Source organism: Lithobates pipiens, unplaced genomic scaffold (genome assembly GCF_037356315.1).
Source record: "Lithobates pipiens isolate NorthernLeopardFrog02 unplaced genomic scaffold, aLitPip1_a1.2 Scaffold_13, whole genome shotgun sequence".
Classification (NCBI taxonomy): Eukaryota; Metazoa; Chordata; class Amphibia; order Anura; family Ranidae; genus Lithobates; species Lithobates pipiens.
The window spans coordinates 292671117-292683175 of NW_027507718.1; positions in this window are offsets into that span (position 1 = coordinate 292671117).

Below are 12059 nucleotides of genomic sequence, written 5' to 3' on the forward strand. Positions count from 1 at the left end.
CTCATGCGCCTTCAATCTCTATTATCCAATCATCTATCGAGGGCACCATCTCCTTTTTCCATTTTCTTGCTATAACCGTTCTCGCTGCCGTTAAGAAGTATTTTAGTGGGGCGTGGCCGGAAGCCGAAGATGACGGAGGTGTCTGGGGAGAGCTCCGCCGAGGCCTAGCTCCATCTAACCCCATCCTCGTCCACCGCAGCCTTTTTCTGCCCGCCGGCCTCTTCATCCCACTGGTGGGCCATCAGAGCTCCGGACGGAGCTGATATTTGTGCCGGATCCGCCGCCGTTTTTACTCCGCGGCGGCGAGATAGGCCGGACGCCGCCATCTTGCGGCCTACACCGCTCCACGAAGCCCCTGGACGGCGCATCCTGGATCCAGTCCCGGCCGGGACTGCGGGAGACTCACAGCGCGGACCCCCCAGGACAGCCTCTCCTGCACCGGACCCCCGCTGGTCGCCGCTCGGATGCCTGCAGGGAAGCCCAGACTTCAGCTGGAAAGGTGAGCTCCGGCGGCCATCTTGCTCCAACCGAGGCCTCTAGCAGCATATTTGCTCTCCCTCTTCTGTGGCCGGATTGCTGCCCCATCCATCACTGGCATTAATCCCTGCCTCAACTGAGCCTACCAACCCTCCTGAGTGACTGCCTGCATACATCAGTCACACCCTCCTACCCTGCATCTACCCTCGGCCTGCTCAGCGGCCATCTTGGTTCACCCATCTCCTTCTCCTGCTCCCTGTGGCCTGCACCTGCTTGCTATTTGCCCTGATTTCTGTCCGAGCCGGTGCCCTCTCCCCTTATACAACCCACTGGGGCAGTGGTATCTGGATCCCCCCCCCCCCTGACTGTTTGGGACTGCTGCAGCCTGCTCTCCTGCTCCACCTCCCCTCCCCTCACAGTTGGCTTGTGTTCTCTAACTGACAGTGTACTTTCTTGGGGTCTCATCTTGGGTCCCTCCCTGTTTGACAGCCATGTGATCATCCTACATAGGCCTTAGCCGCCTTCCAATGCTCCCGTGCTGCTCACAGTCGCTACACCTCTATGGGAAACACCACATGTAACTGAATATATGCCTAGTCCCAACGCCTCATGGTGAAATACGGGCCGAAACACCTTCCTCAGTCTTTGTCCCCAGATTTGTGGCCCTCACAGACTCTGGATCGATTTTTAAGCAGACCGGCCTCCCCAGCTCCTTCTCCAGGTTCTTTCACGTACGCACAAGTAGCCTCCCAAGTACCGGCACAAGACAGTCCACATTCCTTGTCACATAGCCTCTCAGACGCGATGTCCGCCCCGGTCACAGTCGATGTACTTGATGATAAACTACGAGCTCTCCTGCAAGACTTGACAAGTAATGTTTCTAAGGAAATGGGTAAACTGGCCCATGAATTACGCTCGCCCAGATTGGAGAACGGACTGATGTCCTGGAAACCAAATTTGATGACCTGATACAGTATGTCCACGTTTTGGAAGAAGACAACGCCGGTCTGAAACAATCTGTCTCTCAGCACAACAGGAAGACCTGGAGAATAGGGAATGCCGCCAAAACCTTCGGATTAGAGGCGTCCCTGAGGCAGTTAGTAAGGGGGAGTTCAAACCATACCTACTTAGTCTCTTTAATGTTGTTGCCCCTAAAATCCCGGACATAGACTGGAGAATGGATAGGGCCCACAGATCCCTGGCCCCAAAGCCTCCTGCCGGAGCCAACCCTAGAGACATTATCGTACGTTTTCACTACTACGATAGCAAGGAAGCTTTGACCATGGCCACCCGGAACAAATCCCGTTTGGAATTTAAAGGGGCCAAGATACAAATTTTTAGTGACTTATCCCCTATCACTCTTGCCAAGCGTCGTAGCTTCCGCCCTGTGACTGCCCATCTGCAAAGCCACCAGTTCCCGTATCGTTGGGGGTTCCCCTTCCGCCTCTCTGCTACTAAAGATGGGATTCAATACTCTATGAGAGATCTTCAGGAGAGTGAAGCTTTCATACGTAACCTGGGCCTACCACCGCTTCCAGATGAGGATCCCATGCCGCTTCCGACGACGCCCAGACCCTCCTCCATTCTTGCTCGGATCTGGACCCCTGCTCGCCAGAAGTCGCAGAAACCCTTTTCTACCCCTCAGCGTAACTTGCATCCTAGACTCCCTCCCTGATGGAAGCTTCCTTGTGTAGTGTTTGGCTGGCCTCGGCCTCGGCCCCTATCTCACCATGTTTCCTCTTTAACAAGGGGTGTTTGCAACTTTAGTTACAGGTTATATTTCTTACTGCCCCTGTTTTTTTCTGGTTGTTGGGACTACAGTGTTCTGCTCTTATTCCCTGTAACTATTGCTGGAAGGTGGCGGGATCTCTCCAGATGAGCTGGAACCCCTGATGTGCCTCCTTTTGTTCCACGGCTACGGCTGTGGACTCCTGGGTGGTTTTCACCCCCCAGGCCTTTTTTCTAATAGTAATTTTTTTTTTTTTTAGGCCTTTTTTTCGGCCTTTTTTTCATTTTTTGTTCAATTTGGATGCACTTTTCTACGCTTTATAATCACAATGTTGTTATTATATGCCTTCATCTGCCTTTCACTTCTAGGACACACCACGGGTCACAGTATCTTCCTGGTTGGTATGGTATCTTAAGCTTTCACTGTTTTCTACACGATGGCTTTGAGGGTACTTACTTACAATGTTAAGGGCCTGAACTCAATCCATAAGCGCTGGTTAGCTTTGAAGGAGTTCAAGTCCTCAAACGCAGATGTGGTCCTAGTCCAGGAGACCCACTTTCGCCCAGGGGGATCTCTTAAATTTGCAGCCAAACATTTTCCGGTTTCTTTTATGGCCTCTGACCCCTCTGGTAAAGCAGGGGTGGCAATACTGATTAAAAAGGCCTGCCCGCTACGGGTTAAGTCCTCATTTATTGATCCACAGGGTAGATACATCCTCCTGGACTGTGATTACTTATCTCGTTCTCTTACTGTTATTAATGTCTATGCCCCCAACTAGGGCCAGATTCACTTCCTTACTGAGGTCTTGGATAACCTGGGCACCTATGCTCAGCCATTCATGATCCTTGGCGGGGACTTCAATATGGCCATGTCTGCTAGGAAAGATAGGCAGACCCTGTTTTCAGACAATCCCTCCTTAAAAACGTAACGCCAATCTACTGCGTTTCGCAAGCTCATTAGATCCCATAACTTCTTAGACATCTGGAGGATTAAACACCCTACGCATCGTCAATTCTCCTTCTACTCTCCCCCAGACAAGATGTATTCCAGATTGGACTACATCTTTGTTACGGCGCCTCTTCTAACGTCGGCAGTGGCCTCGGAGTTAAATCCCATAACGTGGTCTGATCATGCATCGGTCCAGCTTGACCTCGCCCTCACCCTCTCTACACCTAAGACCTGCCACTGGAGATTCAACGAGTTTCTCCTCCGTGATCCGGTTACCGAAACACATTTATCCCACGGTTTAGCCAAATTTTTTCAACTTAACGAAGGGTCGGTGCGGGACGTGTCCACTCTTTGGGAGGCCCGCAAGGCCGTTTTTAGAGGATTGTGTATTTCGGCTGGCTCCCGCCTTAAACGAGACTCGGCTGCGCAGAGACTAGACCTCCTTTCGCAACTGCAAAAAGCTGAAGCTCTGCTTTTGTCCTCCCCATCGGTGCCACGTCTTCGCACAGTGACCTCTCTCCGCGAATGGTTAAAATCTTTAGATATGCATAAGTGCTCTAAAGCTCTGCTTTGGGCTAAACAGAGGTTCTATGAATTTGCCAACAAGCCTCATAGGATGTTGGTGAACAAGCTAAAGCCCCGTCCATTTCACTCCTATCCTGACCTCCTGCTCCAGTCGGACGGCACTCCGACTTACTGCCCCTTGACGATGTCTAAAGTATTTGGTGCTTTCTACAAAAAATGATATAACTGCCTAGCTTCAGACCCTAACCATGTGTTCTCCCAAGACAGCTTTGATGATTTCTGCGCTTCCTTGAAATTGCCAGTGTTGTCTTCCCCACAAGTAGACACCCTGAATGCTCCTGTTACGCCGGAAGAATTGGCTGCGGTTGTGAAAGACCTTCCGTCCCATAAGTCCCCGGGCCCCGACGGGCTTCCTTATGTTTATTATAAAACTTTTCTCCCGACGCTGAGCCCTCATCTGCTTAATCTCTTTACCTCCCTACAGAAGGGCATTATACCGCATTCTCAATTTCTCCATGCACACATCACAGTTATCCCGAAACCGGGTAAATCCCCTACCCTACCAGATAATTACAGACCCATAGCCTTACTCAACTCCGACTATAAAATTTTCACCAAAATCTTGGCTAATAGGCTTTCCTTATTGATCCCCGCCCTGGTTCATAATGACCAGGTGGGATTTGTACTGGGCAGACGGGCTGGGGACAACACCAGGCGTACCATTGACCTCATAGATTTACTCGATAAAACGTCTCGCCCGGCCATCGTTTTGAGTTTAGACGCACAAAAAGCCTTTGACAGGCTGGGGTGGCCTTACATGTTTGCTACGCTCCAGCGTTTTGGCTTTTCTGGTTCTTTCCTGTCAGCCCTGCAAGCCCTATACTCATTTCCCACATCCCAAGTCCAATTGGCATCTTACAGATCCCCACTCTTCACACATAGTAATGGTACCAGACAGGGATGCCCCCTATCCCCCTTGTTGTTTATACTATGCTTAGAACCCTTGGCCGCAGCTATATGGGAGGATTCGGACATATGTGGAATTTCCCTCAGACTGAAAGAATACAAGCTGTCTCTCTTTGCAGATGACATACTCCTCACCCTGACGAAACCTCTAACCTCCCTTCCCAAACTTCACACTCTTTTAGACTCATTCGGTAGACTCTCGGGTTATAGGGTTAATACGACTAAAACCAAAGCGCTCCCTATTCATATTCCCCCCACGCTTCGAGCTTCCTTGGAATCCACATACCCCTATCGTTGGTGCCCCGTTTCCCTTAAATACCTCGGCATTAACCTGACGGCCAAGTACAGCTCCCTCTATGAAGCTAACTATATATCTTTAATAGCGGAAACGCACAGACTGCTCAGAAGTTGGTCGTCGTGTCCCCTATCTCTCCTGGGCAGGATTAGCGTATTGAAAATGGCCATACTCCCTACGTTTTTATATCTTTTTGAAACATTACCAGTTGCTATCTCTATGCCTCAGCTTAGGAATATTCAGCGAGCCTTTGCTAAATTTATATGGGGGAATAAGTTGCATAGGATAGCCCAAACAGTAGTTTTTGCTCCACGGTCTCATGGAGGACTGGGAGCCCCCGATATAGTGAAGTACTACTATGCAACACACCTTCTGGCGGCTGTCTCCTGGTCGTCGTATTTTGCTACCAGTAGATGGTCAGAGCTAGAAATGAGTGTGGTCACCCCTGTCCATCCCTGCTCCATGCTGGGGTCTGATCTGACCTCCTCTATGGCTCAGCTTAGGCGCATATGCCTTGGACCGATGCTTTTTATTCTCTCCATATGGAAACAGTGTCACAAACGGTTCTCTCTCTCTTCTCCATGCTCACCCCTGTTGAATGTCATTTTTAATTCAGATATGCCTGACAGCCTCTCGGTGAAGAATATGTTTCCTTGGTATAGGTCTGGCATCTTCCAACTTCGCCATCTGGTGCATCCAGTATCTCGCAAACTCCTATCCTTTCCTGAGCTTCAGGATAAATATGACATTCCAGATCGACTCTTTTTTTCATACATTCAATTTAAACATTATTTCCACTCCAGATCCCCTGACCTGACTTTGGCCAACCCTAACACCTTTGAAACTTTGTGCTCCCAAGGTCCATGCCAGAAAGGACTTATATCCTCTATATATAGTGTCCTCCACAATTCAACCTCGCCCACCACGGAAACACATCTTTACGTGAGAAGATGGGCTACAATTTTACCGTCCCCCTTAACCATTTCTCAATGGCAGGACATTTGGACTTCTACTTCTAAAGTCTCCAGATGTGTGGAGCAGAGAGAGACGGCCTATAAGATACTAATGTTTTGGTACAAGACCCCTGAAATGTTACATAAATATGATCATTCCATATCTAAGCTGTGTTGGAGATGCCTAAGAGATGATGGCACCCATTACCATATTTTCTGGAGCTGCCCTTTGATTATACCTTTTTGGTCTATGGTCCAATCTCTACTACAATCTGTTTTAGAGGTAGATATCCCGTTAGACCCTAAACACTACTTGTTAGGCCTACCTATCGCGGCGTTATCTAAGCACGCCAAGAAACTGACAGCCTAATTTTTTCCTAGCTGCCAAGAGAGTGATCCCTGCTCTTTGGTTGTCCCCCTCCCCTCCATCCCAGCCGCAGCTAATTTCTGCAATTGCATACATACGCAGGATGGAACGTATGACTGCGCTGGTACAAGACTCTCTACCTAAGTTTTCTAAAATATGGGACAGGTGGGACAATTCCACGTTTAACCCGGAGACGACACCTTAATTTATGGCTCTTTACTCTCGGGAATGTTTTTCTCAGGTTTGATCTTGGGATTCATACTCCACGACCCCTCCCGCAAATACAAATACATCTCTTGGTCTATTTACATATCCTTATTGGCAGATTCGTGGTGTGTCCTTTTCCCCTTACCTTTTGACATGCTGTATTAAACTGTTAACGTTTTATATCCCGCCTGCGCGGTTTTCTTTGTTGCTGTTACATTGTCAATTTTGATTATTTGTATCAGAATGTACAAATTCATCTGTTGGACAAAAACCTTTTTCTCAATAAATATACATTTAAAAAAAAAAAGAAGTATTTTAGTATCCCTCTCTTTATCTTTTTCACTGATCCCAGAATCATAGACAATATAGAAACCAATTTGTCTGGTTGTATTTTAACCCCCGTCACTTCCCGGTAAATTTTATATATTTTTTTCTCCAAAATCTCTGAATCTCTGGGCAAAAATACCAGATGTGTGACATTGTACCTACTTCTCCATGGCACTTCCAACAGGTATCATCATTCTCTGGGTTAATTCTATTCATGTCTATTGGACAGCTATACCACCACATTAATAGTTTATAGTTTCTTTCTTGATGCCTACTAGAAACCGACATCTTACTTGTTATTATAATTGCCTTCTCCCACTTATCTTTGGTGATATCTATCCCTAGTCCTTTTTCCCACTTTTTTATGTAGCTCAGCTCTGGCTCCCTATTATTTGATATTAAATATTTATATACATTGGATAAGTTATGTACTGGTTTCTGTTCTTGCAAAAATAGTAGTTCAAGTATAGTCGGCACTCTATCTAATGTGCCCATTTTCTTAGGGGCCATGATATATTCTTGAAGTTGCCTATGTTGTATCCATTTCTTTTTGTATTCCCTTCCCAAGGCTTCCAACCAGGGAAGTTTACCCTCCTCCATTGTCTGTATAATCCCTGTGTCCTCCCCTCTCTGCCATTTCAAAAAACGCATAGCTTCTCTAGCTGGTGGAAATTCAGGGTTACAGAAAAGGGGTGTTATTGGGCCCACGTATGTGGATCCTATTCCCTTTTTCAACAAACGGCCCCATACCTTCATTGTTGACGTGACCAAAAATGGCATCTCTTCCTTTGGGGTCTATTTTCTCTCTTTATCCATGGCAGTAATTTCAATTTTATACCCACAATTTCCTCCTCAAGCTTCACCCATTGTTTACATTCCATATTGTGAAACCAGTTCACAATCCTGGCCACCAACACTGCTCTTAAATAAAATGACAGGTCTGGGAGGGCCATGCCCCCATCCTTTTTTAGCCTAGTTAAAATCTCCCTATTTATCCTGGCGGGTTTGCCTGCCCATATAAAGCTTCCAATAGCTTTCTGTAAGGAGTTAAAATATTTTTTAAATGAAAAAGCGTGATTGTGTGAAAAATATAAAGTATTTTTGGGAGTATATCCATTTTTATAATATTTATACGGCCTGTCCATGAAAAACACCCCTTATCATACTGTTGAAGCATCTTGGTTATTTTATGCATTATTGGAAGGTAATTATATTCCCGGAGTTTCTCCAGTTCTCCGGGAATATATATACCAAGATATTTAATTGCATTATGTTGCCATTTAAAGGAAAAATTATTTTTCAGATGTTCAACAGTATTAGTAGGGAGCATAATATTCAAAGCTTCAGATTTATTATAGTTGACCTTGAAATTACTTAATTCCGCAAAACGTTTAAACTCCCTAATTAAATTTGGTATTGTCCCTATTGGGTTTGTGATATATTAACAGATCATCTGCATATGCTGATATTTTATATTCTTCAGTTTTTACCTTAATTCCCTGTATGTCCTTGTTATTCCGAATTGCTGTCATCAAGTGTTCCATGGCTAAAACATATAACAATGGGGACAGGGGGCATTCCGGCCGAGTACCATTTGTTATAGTGACTATTTCAGATACTTCCCCATTTGCTCTTATTCTGGTGGTAGAATTCTGATATAGGACCATTATCTTTTCCAAAAGCAATGGTCCCACTCCCCATTGTCTCAATGCCTCCTCATAGAATCACCATCCCACCCTGTCAAAAGCCTTCTAGGCATCAATTGCCAAGAGACAGGATTGGATGGCATGTCTCCGGGCATACTCAATCAATGTCAAGGTCTTCAGGGTGTTATCTCTTGCTTCTAGGTCTTCTATAAATCACACTTGGTCAAAGTGGATGGCTTTCGGTAATTTTGGTATAAGTCTATTGGCTATGATTTTTGAGTATATTCGGAGGTCAACATTTGTTAGCGAGATTGGTCGATAATTCCAACATAGTGTGTGATCTTTCTCTGGCTTAGGTATAAGGCATACTCTGCGGAACGAATGATTGAGAAATAGATACTGAATTAAAGGTCCGTTTCATAATTGGAGCTAGTAGGTCTTTAAATGTTTTATAGAAATGTGGAGGGAAACCATCTGGACCTGGACTTTTATCTATTTTTAATGTATCAATTACTTTCATAATTTCGGTGTCAAAGAACTCGTTTTCTAATTGCTCTACTTCCAATAGTGTAGTATTTATTTGTTGGCGTAAAGCACTAGCTAGTAATTTACCGGGTTTAGTTTCATGTTGGTAATATAATGTGCGATTTCTGTCCCTTATCTTTATTGTTTGCTCATTTAATAATGTGTGTAATTCCAATCGCTTATCCCTTAATGTCATTAATATATCCTGTTCTATATTTTTTTGTGTTGCTTTTCTAGTTCTATGACTTCCTGTTGAAGCAATGATATTTTATTTCCTTTTGCTTTTTTTAGCCTAGCTCCATGCTTTATAAGTTGGCCCCTCACTATACATTTCAAAGTTTCCCATTGATTGGGAGGTGATGTACTATCATTTATGTGATCCTGTGTAAAATCCAATATTGCTGACTGTAACTCCGAGATACATAGCTCATTGTGCAATAAATTATCATTTCATTTCCATGTACCTCTGGGTATATTACATTTTAGCGTATCCATCTCCAAAAAGATAGGGGCATGGTCTGACCAGAAAAAACTACCAATCTCTAAAGAAGAAATTGTGGCTACCCCCAGTGAGTTTATCAAAAAATAGTCTACTCTATGGTATGTATCATGGATTTTGAATGAAATGTATAATCTTTCTCCCCTGTATGCAGTACTCTCCATATATCCACTAATTGATATCTATCAAGCACTTCCTTCATTTTTTTTTTATCTGTATTTCTCTGGGGTCCTGATGGTGCTGTAGTGTCCATATCTCTATCAAAAAAAAAATTAAAGTCAACCCCTATTACCGTCACCCCCTCAGCTCTTTCCATTAGTTCATTCATTAGGGTGCCAACCTTAATCTGATCTATATTAGGTAAGTATATATTAATAAATGTATATTTTTACCATATATATTTAATTTTAATAATATTGCCCTACTATCCTGATTTATCCATTTTTCTACTACCTGATGAGGTATCGACTTATGGATTGCTATGGCGATGCCTCTAGATTTTGAGTAGGCATAAGTATCATGAAATCATGTTGGATAACACCTATTTTGAATTCTTGGTATATGATCTGAACGAAAAATGCGTTTCCTGGAGGAAAATAATTCACACCCCCTGTTTATGAAGTGAGTATAGAATCTGTGATCTTTTTGCTGCATTGTTTAACCCTCTAACGTTAAAAGAGAAAATCTTAACAGTGCCTATAAATAAAGAGAGAGGAAAAAGGAAGAGAAACAAAAAAGCTTAATTAAACCCTAATACACTCACACTTATTACCCCCAGCCACTCAGCACACTCGCGCACCCCTTCTCAAACACTCATTAAGTGACTCCTCTGGGTCTACCCTTACTTTGTAAGTTCCCTACATAAGGGGGTTTGGGGACCTTCAAAGGGCAGGACGTGTCTCTGATCCAGGTATATTAACCACTTCTCGACCAGCACACGACAATGTACTTCAGCAGAATGGCACGGGCAGGCAAATTGGTGTACAGGTACGTCCATTTGCAATTGCTGCCGTACCATCGCATGCGAAAAATGGCATAATACAATTTTGTAAACGCTATAAATTTTGCGCAAACTAATCAATAATCGCTTATTGTTTTTTCTTTAACAAAAATATGTAGGAGAATACGTATCGGCCTAAACTGAGGAAAAAAAATGTTTTTATATATTTTTGGGGGATATTTATTATAGCAAAAAGTAAAAAATAATGTGTTTTTTTCAAAATTGTCGCTTTTTTTTGTTTATAGCGCAAAAAATAAAAACCGCAGGGATGATCAAATACCACTAAAAGAAAGCTCTATTTGTGGGAAAAAAAAGGACGTCAATTTATTTGATCTCCGAGAGATGTTCAAAGCTTGGGATATATTTTTAAAACCTAACCCTGCTTTAACCACTTGCCGACCGAGCCGAAAGACGGATACGAAGCGGTCGTGTTTTTCTGGGTGGGCGTCCATGGATGTTCTCCCAGAATCTTGCTCTCGCGTGCCCCCTGGGGTGTGTTCCCGCAAACATCCGTGACCGCCAGGTCCGGAAGACCCGGCGCATCACGGATAGCGGTAAACAGACGCTGGTAGCGGCCATTTACCATGTGATCGCTCCGTCAAATGGATGTGTAGTTCCCACAGCGCTGCTCAGTGCCAATACTCTCCCCATACTGTGCAATACTCTGCCAATACTCTGCAACACTGCAATACTCTGCAGCACTCTGCCAATACTCGCCAATACATTTTAACAGAAACAAAGATTTATTTTTTTTTCTTACCGAATTTTCATTCTTTTTTTGATTTATAGCACAAAAAATTAAAAAATCCAACGGTGATTTAATGCCACCAAAAGAAAGCTCTATTTGTGTGAAAAAAAGGACAACAATTTAATATAGGTACAGTGTTGCATGACTGAGTAATTGTCATTCAAAGTCAGAGAGCACCAAAAGCTGAAAATTGGTCTGGTTAGGAAGGGGGTTTAAGTGTCCAGTTGTCAAGTGGTTAAACTTCTACAAAACGTAATTCCTGACCTGTCTGGTATGTTCTTTGGCCTTAATGATGCTGTTTGATCACTACGATTCTCTAACAAACCTCTGAGGGCTTCACAGAATGGTTGTATTTATACTGAGAATAAATTACACATAGGTGGACTCGATTTACTAATTAGGTGACTTATGAAGGCAATTGGTTCCACTAGATTTTAGTTAGGGGTGTTCGTGTAAATGGGGCTAAATACAAATGCACGCTACACTTTTCAGATATTTATTTGTAAACAATGTTGAAAACAATTTATTATTTTACTTCCACTTCACAATTATGTGCCACTTTGTGTTGGTCTATCACATAAAATCTCAATAAAATATATAAACTTTTTTGGTTGTAACATGACAAAATGTGGAAAATTTCAGGAGGTATGAACACTTATTCAAGGCACTGTACATCAACCAGTGCATAAATATACAGATAAATGAAGCATATAAGAATGGGATCAAATGAACCTATCCTTTCTTGTGATGGAGTGTCAGCATATCAGCGTCTATTAGCCAGATAGAGCTGACCCATAAAAACATGCTCCTTATATACCTCCCAAAGGCCTCCCCTCCACCACCTCAA